Genomic DNA, 12,288 nt, shown 5'->3' with positions numbered 1-12,288 from the left:
TGTTGTTTACTCCTCAGACACAAGAGCGGGGGTCACCAAATGAAATTAATAGGCAGCAGGTTTAAAACCAACAAAAGGAAGTATTTCTTCACACAACGCACAGTCAACCTGTGGAACTCTTTGTTGTGAAGGCTAAGACTATAACCGGGTTCTAAAAAGAACTAACGACATTCATGGAGGATCGGTCCATCAATAGCTATTAGCCAGGATGGGCAGGGATGGTGTCCCTAGCCTCTGTTTGCCAGAAGCTGGGATTGGGCGACAGGGGATGGATCGCTTGATGATTCCCTGTTCTGTTCATTCCCTCTGGGGCATCTGGCATTGGCCACTGTCAGACGACAGGACAATGGGCTAGATGGACCTTTGGTCTGACCTGCTATGGCTGTTCTTATGGACTCTGTGGATGCAATTTCTGTTCTTTGTTCTGGAACTGGCCTGGATAGAACCTAAACCCTAAGAATTTGAGGCATAAACACATCTGAGACTTATATGAGACTTTCTGATTCCTTCCTTTTCTTGAACTCCGAACAAAAAATGATGACAATACGTTTTTCAGTTAAAATGTAAAATGGCCCAGCAGCCATTGCTCTACAACCCAGCACGAGGGCGCCAAAAAGCGGTGCCCAAAATGTCTGGGATGCTCACCCGGCGCTGCGGCTTTGATCCGCTCCGGCCGGCCGGGAAGTGATGTCATTCCCCCTCAGGCCGCCGGGGGTGCTGCGCTGCTCCCTGCTGCTCGGGCTCTGCCCCAGGGCCCCCACCCCTGCTCATCCCCACCCCGTCCCCACTCCCTGAGCTCTGCACCAGGGCCGGGCCTGCGCTCACCGGCCAGGGGAAGTGCAGAGACCCAGCCCCAGCCGCGCCGCCGGGGAGCGCTGGGGGGTGGTTCCCTCCTGTCCCCCCAAGCCAGCCCTGCCCCCCCATTACTTCCCCCCCGAGGACCCTCCGCCCGCGAGGGGGGCAGTGTAGGTACCCAGAATATCTAGGGATGGCCCCAGTACCCGCCACCCTGTCTCCAGCCAGCCCCACACCCCCTGTCAGAGCCGTAACTAGCTATTTTTGCGCCTGAGGCAAGAATATAAAATAGCACCCTCCCTCCGTTTGGTGGGTCTTAAGCGGATCTGAGAAGTCCTAATCTATAAGAGTGTGCTCACTGGGAATACTAGAACTTGATTACTCGAATGACGGTGGTTGTGTCTGCAGACAAACGCAGTGACATCATCTTTTTCTGTGCCCCTCAGCTTTGCACGCCCGAGGCAAGTGCCTCACTCGCACTCACTCACTAGGGCACTGCCCCCTGTCTCCAGCCAACCCCACACCCCCTGCCGTGCCCGCAGCCAGCCCCGCACCCCCTGTCTCCAGCCAACCCCTGCTGCACCCTCCTGCCCTGCCCACAGCCAGCCCTGCACCCCATTGCCCTGTCTCCAGCCCCGCACTCCCTGTCTCCAGCCAACCCCTGCTGCACCCTCTGCCCTGCCCTGCCTGCAGCCAGCCCCACACCCTCTGCCCTGCCCTGCCTGCAGCCAGCCCCACACCCCCTGTCCTGCCTCCAGCCCTGCACTCCCTGTCTCCAGCCAACCCCTGCTGCACCCTCTGCCCTGCCCTGCCTGCAGCCAGCCCCACACCCTCTGCCCTGCCCTGCCTGCAGCCAGCCCCACACCCCCTGTCCTGCCTCCAGCCCTGCACTCCCTGTCTCCAGCCAACCCCTGCTGCACCCCCTGCCCTGCCTGCAGCCAGCCCCGCACCCTCTGCCCTGCCCTGCCTGCAGCCAGCCCCGCACCCTCTGCCCTGCCCTGCCTGCAGCCAGCCCCGCACCCATAGCCCTGTCTCCAGCCCTGCACTCCCTGTCTCCAGCCAACCCCTGCTGCACCCCCTGCCCTGCCTGCAGCCAGCCCCGCACCTCCTGCCCTGCCTCCAGCTGGAGGGGAGGTATTTGACCTTGCCTGGCCCCCTGACACATTGCCTGGGGCTCCTTTCCCTGCAGCCGCTTCCCGGGCTCCTGCTCCTGCTGCTGCCTTTTCTCTCTGCATCTCCTGGGCTGGTCCGGTCCTGTCCCCCGGCTGCCCCTTGGCTCCAGCTCCCCGGGGATCAGAGTTAATCCCCCCTCCCCGGTTTGTGCAGAGGGACAGCAAGAGTTAAAAGGCCAGTGAATAGTCTTGTAACAGTGTGAGGTTATGCAGGGTTACCATATTTGAACATTCAAAAAAGAGGATACTCCACCGGGCCCCCGGCCCTCCTCCAACTCCATCCTTTCCCCGCCCCCATTCCAACCCCTTCCCCAAAGTCCCCGCCTCGGCCCTGCCTCCTCCCCTGAGCGCACTGCATTCTCCTCTCCCCCCCAGTCGTGCGAAACAGCTGTTTCACAACGCAAATGGTGGGAGCTAGGGGGAAAAAGCAGGCACTCTCTCGAGTGATCAACATTCACTTTCTTTCTCAAATGATCAACTCTTCTTTGGGGAAAAACAATAATGGTAAAATCCCAGATGTTTTTAGATATTTAAAAATTCCTCCCGGTCGTCGATTTAAGAACCAAAAATCCGGACATGTCCAGGAAAATATGGACATATGGTAACCCTAGGTTATGAGTGTAATATAATATCACATTGAAAGGTGACAGGGCCAGAAAGAGTTAATTACCTCCCAGACTGACCCGACCCATGGCCGAACTGTAGAGACTGGTTAGGAAGATATGTGAATAAATAGAGCTTTGAAATGCAGCCTGCAGTGTTAGAGGTAGAAGGGTGGGTGTTTGCTCAGGTCTTGTGATGTAAGCAAACAAGTCTTGTCTATTACTATAGCTTTGATTCAAAGATCAAAAAAGGAGCATTAACATTTAGGAAGATACTGGAGTGAAATAGTATTATTGTCTCTATGTCTGTTTGAAGGTTGTGGGAAACTTTTTCTGAACTGTTTAATGGATAAATTGCCAGGATGTTTGGGAGAAGGAAAGTTAAGCCTATTGTTTTCTCAGGCCAAGAGGCTGCTGGAAATGTATAAAAACCCTGGGACACGATCCTGCTTCATCTCAAATCTGCTAGGTTTGAAGAGGGGGAAACCTTAAGCCATAAGGATTGAGATCCCCAGTCATCGACTGGAGCCACCCTGAATATGGACATTGGACTAAAACCTGTTTCTAAAAGAACTTATGGCAACTACAAACTCAACATCTCTGCCATGTAACTGGACCTCAAGAAATTGAACTTGTCTGTCTGTATATTGATCTTTCAACCAACTCTCTCTCTCTCTCTTTTCCTTTTTAAATTTTAGTTTCGTTAATAAGAATTGTCTGTAAGCGTGTATTTTGAGTAAGATCTAAGTTATCATTTGACCTGGGTGCGTGGCTGATCCTTTGGGATTTGGAGAACCTTTTCTTTTGTACGATGAAAAAAGATTTTCAGAATTTATCATCATATGTTTAACATGTGTGTTTGGACGGAGGCCTGAGGCTGGACACTTCAAGGGAACTGCGTTGGTTGGACTTCTGAGTAACCAGTGAGGTGCTACAGAGGCTGTTTTGGGCTGTCTTGGTAAATGTAAATTTTGAAATATCCACCAGCGTTTGGGGTTTGTCTGCCCCGTTCAGTTTGCAGCTCACCCTAATTGAGTGATCTCAGCTGGCTCCCACTGGCACCTTCTTCACAAACAGACATGATGTTTAAAACCACCACAGGGAGAGGGGACAGGGTGGGGGCGGGGCTCTCTCGCGGCTCCTGGGTTGATGCGGAGTGAAGCCGGAGTGACAGCTGGCCCGAGCGGGGAGTTCTCCGGAAAGTGGCGGCCCGGTGAGCCCGCAGGGTGAGGTGTAAACAGTGACCGGCTCTAGCCCTGTGAGTCACCAGCTAGGAGAGTCAATGGGATGCAAAATGGCCCCAGATTAACCCCGCCCCAGAGGTCTAAACGCCGGAGATTTACAGCCACAGAAACGCGCAGAGGGGGTGGGAAGGTGTCTGGATTGAGCCCTTGCTGGAAATGTCCCCCCCGCCCTGCGACCCCAATGCTCCTACCTCATTGCGATCAGCTGAGTCCCCGGCCCAGCCAGGGGGGTGACGGCTCCTTTCACTGCACTGGTTTCCTTCCCAACTTCTACAGGTGCTGGGGTCCCTCAGAAGCCTGTGTTCTGTCTTGGGCCAGAACGGACTGTGTCTGCCAGGACGGTGCTCACCTTTATATGCAGGTGGGGTGGCCAGCTGGTGAACTCTCTTGTTTACCTGGAAACCTGAATCTCAATAGAAAGGAATTGCTGCAGGAAAGGAAACTAAAACTTAACTTTCAATTCCACTACAGTCATCCTTAACCTGACTCTGCCTGAATTGCTATAGGACTAGTTACGTGTGTGTGTGTGTGTGTGTGTGTGTGTGTGTGTCTATGCACACAAAAGTTTGCACATGTACAATCCTGCCTTGGGTTTCCCAGCACACAGATGGGGTCACTCACCATTACCACACCCCAGTGCGCTCCCTGCTACGCACCCCACAGCCCCGGGCAGTGCACAGGTCGGCCATGTCCCGGCCTCTGGCAGCCCTTCCCCACCACCTTGGGGTGTTCGTGTCGCCCGGGTGGGAACAGTCTGCGCTGCCCTGAGCACAGGGACTGCGGCTGTGTGCAGAGGCTGGGCCCATAGCACAGAGGAGCTCTCCCTCGCTCACTCCAAGGTGCCTGCACAGGGCAGTGGGCAGCCCGGCCTTGTGCTACACACGGGGACTGTGCGGCACAGCTGGCAGCCTGCCCCCGGCACGGGGCACTTAGCAGAGGAGCAGAGGGAAATGACTGAGGCAGGGCAATTAGGAAAATGTGAGCGCTTTGTACCTGCTCCCCCAGGTCTCCTCCTCCTCCCCGAACCCTCCCCCAGCTTTATCCCTGCGGGAGGGGGGCGATTTTCAAAAGTGCCCCCCTGATTTAGACACCCAGGCCCCATTGGCTGCCAGCGTGATCCATGCTCCTCAATCAAAGAAGGAGAGGTAATTCCCCCTGTGCAGTAACTGGAGATCTTCGAGATGTGTGTCCCTGTGCGTGCCCCACCACCCGCCCTGCTTTCCACTGTTTCGGGGTTCCCGTGTGGGACTTTGTGGCGGAGGAGGAACTGAGGGTGGTTAGTCTGTGCAGTGCTATATAGTCTAGTTCGGGGCACGAGGAGATGGGGGTCAAGGATGCATGAGGGGGTTACATGGAGCATGAACAGGTTACAGAAGAACGGCCATATTGGGCCAGACCAATGGTCCATCGAGCCCAGTATCCTGTCTTCTGATAGCAGCCAATGCCAGGTGCTTCAGAGGGAATGGACAGAACAGGGAATCATCGCAAGGTCCATCCCCTGTCGTCCAGTCCCAGCTTCTGGCAAACAGAGGCAAGTTAGACTCAGAGCTTGGTGTTGCATCCCTGCGCATCCTGGCTAATAGCCCTTGATGGACTTGACCTCCATGAACTCACCTAGTTCTTTCTGGAACCCTGTTATTGTTTTGGCCTCACAACATCCCCTGGCAACCAGTTCCACAGGTTGACTGTACCTTATATAAAGTACTTCCTGATGCCTATTAATTTCATTGGGTGAGCCCTAGTTTTTGTGTTATGTAAAGGACTAAATAACACTTCCTTATTCACTTTCTCCACAGCAGTCAAGATTTTATAGACCGTTTTCATATTCCTCCCTTAGCCATCTCTTTTCCAAGCTGAAAACTCCCAATTTTTTTAATCTCTCCTCATATGGAAGCTGTTTCATATCCCTAAGCATTGTTGTTGCCCTTATATCTATTTTGAGCTGGGGCAACCAGATCTGCAGGCAGTATTTAAGATGTGGGCGTGCCATGGATTTATATAGAGGCATTATCATATTTTCTATTTGATCTATCCCTGTCCTAATGGTTCCTAACATTCTGTCAGCTTTTTTTTTGACTGCCATTGCACATTGAGCAGATACTTTCAGAGAAGTATCCACAATGACTCCAAAGTCTTTCTTGAGTGGTAACAGTTAACTTAGAGCCCATCATTTTGTATGTGTAGTTGAGATTATGTTTTCCAATTTGCATGACTTTGCATTTATCAACATTGAATTTCATCTGCCATTTTGTTGCCCAGTCACCCCATTTTGTGAGATTCCTTTGTAACTCTTCTCAGTCAGCTTTGGACTTAACTATCTTGAGTAATTTTGTATCATCTGCAAACTTTACCACATCACTGTTTACCTCTTTTTCCAGATATTTTATGAATATGCTGAAGAGTACTGGTCCCAGTACTGACCCCTGGGGAAAACAACTATTTGCCTCTCTCCATTCTAAAAACTGACCATTTATTCCTACCATTTGTTTCCTGTCTTTTAATCAGTTATTGATCCATGAGAGGATCTTCCTTCTTATCCCATGACAACTTACTTTGCTTAAGAGCCTTTGGTAAGGGACCTTGTCAAAGGCTTTCTGTCAGATCCCCTGGATCAGCCTTGTCTTTGTTGACCTCCTCCAAGAATTCTTATAGATTGGTGAGGCATGATTTTCCTTTTACAAAACCCATGTTGACTCTTCCCCAAGAAATAGGATGTATTAGCAGGAGTGTTGTAAGCAAGACACAAGAAGTAATTTCTCTGCTCTACTCCACATTGATACAGCTTCAAATGGAGCATTGTGTCCAGTTCTGGGCACCACATTTCAGGAAAGATGTGGACAAATTGGAGAAAGTCCAGAAGAGGCAACTGTAGTAAGAGGAGGCCCTAAGATATAAACCTTGGTATAAAGGCCCAGTATGAGGCCTGAGGCCTGAACTAAAGTAATGGTCAAGACTTTGCTAACATAAAGCAAAGTTAAGCTGTAAGCCAGAGGTAGGCCCTGCTCACAGAAGCTGGCATGAAAAGGGCTGATGCTGCATAAACATATATTCACCTAGCATAAACACAGCACTAGAACACACTATACTGAAACATTCCATAGATAACAGGAGGACAGGCCGACCCATCCCAATGACAGGGGCAAAAGGGTAATATGATGGATAGAGTTGTTTTGATCGAACCAAGATGTACAAGGTGAGAGGCGGCACCTTAATACGTAGAGGGGTTGTACCGTGCTACGTAGAAAGGTTGCACCTCCATACGTCTGATGTGATGTGTAACTTGTTTGTATCTGTGTATAAGAATGCATCCTGGGGAGGTGCTCTTTGTCCGGCCGTAGGGGGAGTGGAAAGTCCCGCCACTAAGCCGGGTCCTTGCCAAGAGGCACTCTCTCGCAGTACGCCCGGTAGACTAAGTAATCTACGGGGACCCTGCACGGGTGTCCGAGGTCGCAATAAACCTAGCCGACGTGGCTTTGCATCTTACTGGACTCTGTGGTCACGTCGGGGTCACCAGTGTTGTCAGAGTGGTACCGGTGTGGTGCTCTGCTTTCTCCTTGTTGATATCACTCGGCTGCGTGCGTGAGTTCCCTCTGTGTGCTGCCCCAGCTCTGCAGGTAGCTGACACAGCAGACCCGACGAGAATCCCCAATAACCACAGAGTCCAGTAAGATGCAAAGCCACGTCGGCTAGGTTTATTGCGACCTAGTGAGTAGAGCTAATTCCCATGACAGCCAGTAGGAGGCACTAGAGTGGTGAATCCCACCCCGTCACAGGGAGGTTGTGAAATCTCCGTCAAAGAGCAGGTTAGACAATCCCCTGTCAGGGATGATCTAGATAATACTTAGTCCTGCCTTGAGTGCAGGGCACTGAACTAGAAGAACTTTCGAGATCCCTTCCACTTCTATGATTCTACAAAATTGTTTTCTTCTATATGTGATAATTCCTCATTATAGTTTCAACCACTTTGCCTGGTAGTGAAGTGAGGCTTACTGGACTGTAATTGCCAGGATTGCCTCTGGAGCTTTTTTAGAAATTGGTGCCACATTAGCTATCCTCCGCTCATCTTGCACAAAGGCTGGTTTAAATGACTGAGGGACCCTGCCCCATGGACCCAACCGGCCCCCCGTCCCTTCTCCATAAGCCAGCTGCACAATCTGCAGCCGGTCCGCTTCCAAACCACGCCAAGGAAACATCTCTATACGCTCGTGCTCCACACCCTTCACTTCCTCACCCTCGTGTCCTGCCCTGACACAAAGTGGCGGGACCTCCTGCCACCTCTGGAGGGTGAGGAGCCCCGGTGGGCCAGCCTATACTCCACCCTGGTCCTGAGGCCCACTGGGGATATCAGTTGGCGGCTCCTTCATGGGGCCATGAGCACGGGCGTGTATTTGGTGTGGTTCACCCCTGTCCCAGACACCTGCCCCTTCTGCGGCGCGAGGGAGACCCTGGCTCACGTTTACTTAGAGTGCGCCAGGTTGCAGCCCCTATATCGGCTTCTCACGAATATACTGTTGCGTTTCTGGCTGCACTTTTCCCCTCACCTCCTTCTCTACGCACTCCCTATCCGTGGCCCCACAAAGTCACGGGACCTCCTGGTCAACCTCCTCCTCGCCCTGGCTAAAATGGCAATCTACGCAACCAGGGAGAGGCAGTTGGCCAGTGGAGACTCCTGTGACTGTGGGGCTTGTTTCCGATCCTCTGTCCGTTCACATGTCCGGGCGGAGTTCCTCTGGGTGGCGTCCACTGGCTCCCTTGACGCCTTTGAGGAGCAGTGGGCGCTGTCCGGGGTTCTCTGCTCGGTGTCCCCATCAGGCTCCCTTCTTTTGACCCTCTGACTGCACTCCTGTCCCTGTTCTTTTATTAGTTCTCTTCTCCCCCGAACTCAGTTGGGTTTTCTGGTCCTGTAGATCCTCCCCTTAGGCTGGAGGGGGGAGGGGTCCTTTAACAGTGGGCGGGCTTCCACCCACCCACTTCCCGGAACCCAATAGATACAGACGTAGGTTTTAGAACTGTACCTTTTCATTTCTGTTTAACTAGCATCCTCATTTTTGTGTAGTTCCCCTTTCTGAAATTAAATGCTCCTGTGTTGGATTTCTTTGGTGGTCCCCTCCCCCCAGAGATGTTAAATGTAATTATTTTATGGATGCTATTACAAAGCGGTTGAGCGATATTCACCTCTTGGACCAGATCCTGTGCTCCGTTTAGAACTAAATCAAGCATGTAGAAGCACTCATCCCAGACTCTAGGGAGCTGGGGATAAAAATCTCGGAGCAGAAGGAATTCTGGCCCTTTTATCCTGTGTGGATTCTCAGGGGCAAAGATTCCTAAACACAAGCAAGAGATGCGCAGGACTAACCGGGGTTAGCCCTAATGGACATATCGAGCTGGCATATTTCAGCAGCTCTAGCACCATGTGAATCTTAAGACTGCACCATGTTCTGTGTGTATGGTTATTTGGTCCTGCTAGTGAAGGCAGGGGGCTGGATTTGATGACCTTTCAAGGTCCCTTCCAGTTCTAGGAGATAGGATATCTCCATTCATTTAAATGTAAATTTGTTTTTACCTTGTAAATAATGCTCTTATTTCTTTTTCCTGGTTAATAAATTCTAGTTTACTAGAGAAATGTCTACAAGTGGTGTCTTGGGTGGGAGATCTAAGGTGCAAATTGAGCTGGGTGTCAGTGCCTGGTCCTTTGTGAGTAAGACTAACCTGAATATTTTGTGATCTTTGCTGTAAAGCGACCATGTACCACAGAGCAAGCTTGCCTGGATTGCGAGATAGAGCGGAATGCCCCAGGGGAGTGTCTGTGGCCCCACGGTAAAGCTGCCTAGAGGCTGAGGGGTTCAAACTTGTCACTTGGTTGGTGAAATCGAAGTATAGAATTCCCAGCCAGTTTGGGGTTTGTGCTGTGGGTCTTAAAAGTCTGCCCTAGGCCGGTATTCTCACTCGTGAGCCATCCAGCCGGTGTGACAATAAATACGCTTCCTGTGGACCTGGGGAGCCACCTCCAGGCTCCCGTTGTTGGTGTCTCGAGGCCTGAGTGAACCAAAGTTCTTCCATGTTGTGTACTTTAACCAACCTAAAATGCTAACAGCCAGAAAGCAAAAATTTGTAACCGCCAGCTCTTTAGCTAGCAGCTGCAGTACAGCTCGAACCAGCAAAAAGCGGTAGTGAGAAGGGGGAGAAGGGGGGGGGGGGGGAAGTCTGTATGTGTCTGTGTCGTGAAGGCCAGAGATAAACATGCAGACGGGAAAGTTTCTAACAAGCTACAATTTATTGCCTAATGTATCTGCTGCAAGGGAAGGGAGGAAGGGAAATAAGGGAAAAACCCAAGGCTAATACAGACAACTTGGAATATAAAAAGGGGAACTTGCTTGTATCGGTGCGCTTGATTTGAAATACTGCTTCTCCTGGTGCCTATTTTGAGATCTCGAATAAACTTGGTTTGCTTCTCCACCCTGGTGTGTTAATTAGTGCAATGCACACCGGGCAACGAACCCCGCTGTTGCCCCCTTGGGCCCTCTGGGCCGGCAACACCATGGCACATAGGGGCTTGGGGCTCCGATGGACACAGTTCTCCATAGCCCTGCAGAGCCACCCATGTGACTGGCACAGCCTCCATCCCTGACACAGAGGGTCGCTCAGGCCTGCATTGCCCTGCCCTCACCAGCCACGCTGCCAAGGAGTGAAGTTTTCCGCAGCCATTTTGGCTGCTATCTCCCATTACTCTCAGTGGGGCGGAAGCCAGCAAGATGGCTGCCATTTCCCTACAGGCTGTCTGCATGTGGCAGGGAAGTTGCCTGTAATGAAGAGAGCAGCCATCTCCGACTGTGTTCAGTGAGACCGAAGCCCCGCGTAGTAAAGTGACCACCTATGTTGGATGGAAGAAAGGGGGGAAAGCCACAGGAGAATTAAGTTATGGGTGGTCACCATAAGGGCCAAATCAATGAAATAAGGGACAGTCCTATAAAATAAAGAATGGGTGGTCACCCTGATGCTCAGAGGCAAAATGTTTGGCACTCCATGAGGGTGGGCTTGGGGCTAGCCAGGACACTGTTAGGTCTCAGGGGGTGTGAGGAGCAGCAGAGCCCTGTAAAGGGAGGCTGGGGAGGCTAAGGGGTGGGGGCAGATTTAAGGTTTGCAGGGAAGGGGGGTAGGAGGCAGGAGCGGGACAGGAAAGGGGCTGGTGGTGGGGGTGAAAGACTAGGGATGGGATGGGAGAGAGATGGAGGGGATCAGCTGGCATGTCCCCTCCCCTGGAGGCATGGAGAGGCAGGAAAGCCCATGCGAGCAGCTGTGGGGAAGGACACATTTTTGCCTGTGCGTTAAGACTGGATTTTGACCCTTCAGAGAGCGCACACACTTCAGGGGTACGGGGCTTCCCCCTAAAGCATCAACACCAGAAGGCCAATAGCCCCCCCAACATCCATAGATTTAGGAAACCTCATGACTTTTACACCCATCTCATGATTTGGTGGGGGTTGGGGGGCCTGGCTTCATGATTTTTGCACAGGGGGTCGGGGCTGAGAATAATGCACCAGTCACTTCAGATGTAGAGTTTCCTTGCAGGTGGCAGAGTCCCCCAGCTCGGCTAACCGGGGAAGCCCCCTCTCTCTCCTAGAATCATAGACTAGAATCTCAGGGTTGGAAGGGACCTCAGGAGGAATCTAGTCCAACCCCCTGCTCAAAGCAGGACCAAACCCAGCTAAATCATCCCAGCCAGGGCTTTGTCAAGCCTGACCTTAAAAACCTCTAAGGAAGGAGATTCCACCACCTCCCTAGACGATCTCTCTCCAGCCATCCATTCCCAGTCTCTGACAAACAGAGGCTAGGGACACCATTCCTTACCCATCCTGGCTAATAGCCATTAATGGACTTAACCTCCATGAATTTATCCAGTTCTCTTTTAAACCCTGTTATAATCCAGCCTTCACAACCTCCTCAGGCAAGGAGTTCCACAAGTTGACTGTGCGCTGCGTGAAGAAGAACTTCCTTTGATTTGTTTTAAACCTGCTGCCTATTAATTTCATTTGGTGGCCTCCAGTTCTTATATTATGGGAACAAGTAAATAACTTTTCCTTATTCACTTTCTCCACATCACTCGTTATTTTATAGACCTCTATCATATCCCCTCTTAGTCACCTCTTTTCCAAGCTTCCAAGTTTGCCTTCCCCCTTCTGTGCTCCCTTGATTGTATTTTCAGGGTAGGCTGAGGGTCAACCTAAGAGGTGATCCTCCACCAAACAAAGCCTCCCAGGCCTGTCGATGTATTTGGAGCAGTCGGGCCCGTTCTGCAAGAGTGCAGTGAAGAGCCAGCTGCTCGGGCCAAGGACTGCTTTGCTTACAAGCCAGTCTGGGTAAAACCTGCAGCTATGCTGTGAGCGCCCTGTGCGCGTCCATTGGTGCTGGGAGCCGAGGAGGGGTGGGGAGGGAAGCAGGAAGGGAGGAGACGCTAAGCAGGTTTTGGGGGATTGC

Source organism: Mauremys mutica, chromosome 1 (assembly GCF_020497125.1).
Source record: "Mauremys mutica isolate MM-2020 ecotype Southern chromosome 1, ASM2049712v1, whole genome shotgun sequence".
Taxonomy (NCBI): domain Eukaryota; kingdom Metazoa; phylum Chordata; order Testudines; family Geoemydidae; genus Mauremys; species Mauremys mutica.
Note: the sequence above shows the minus strand (reverse complement) of the source record.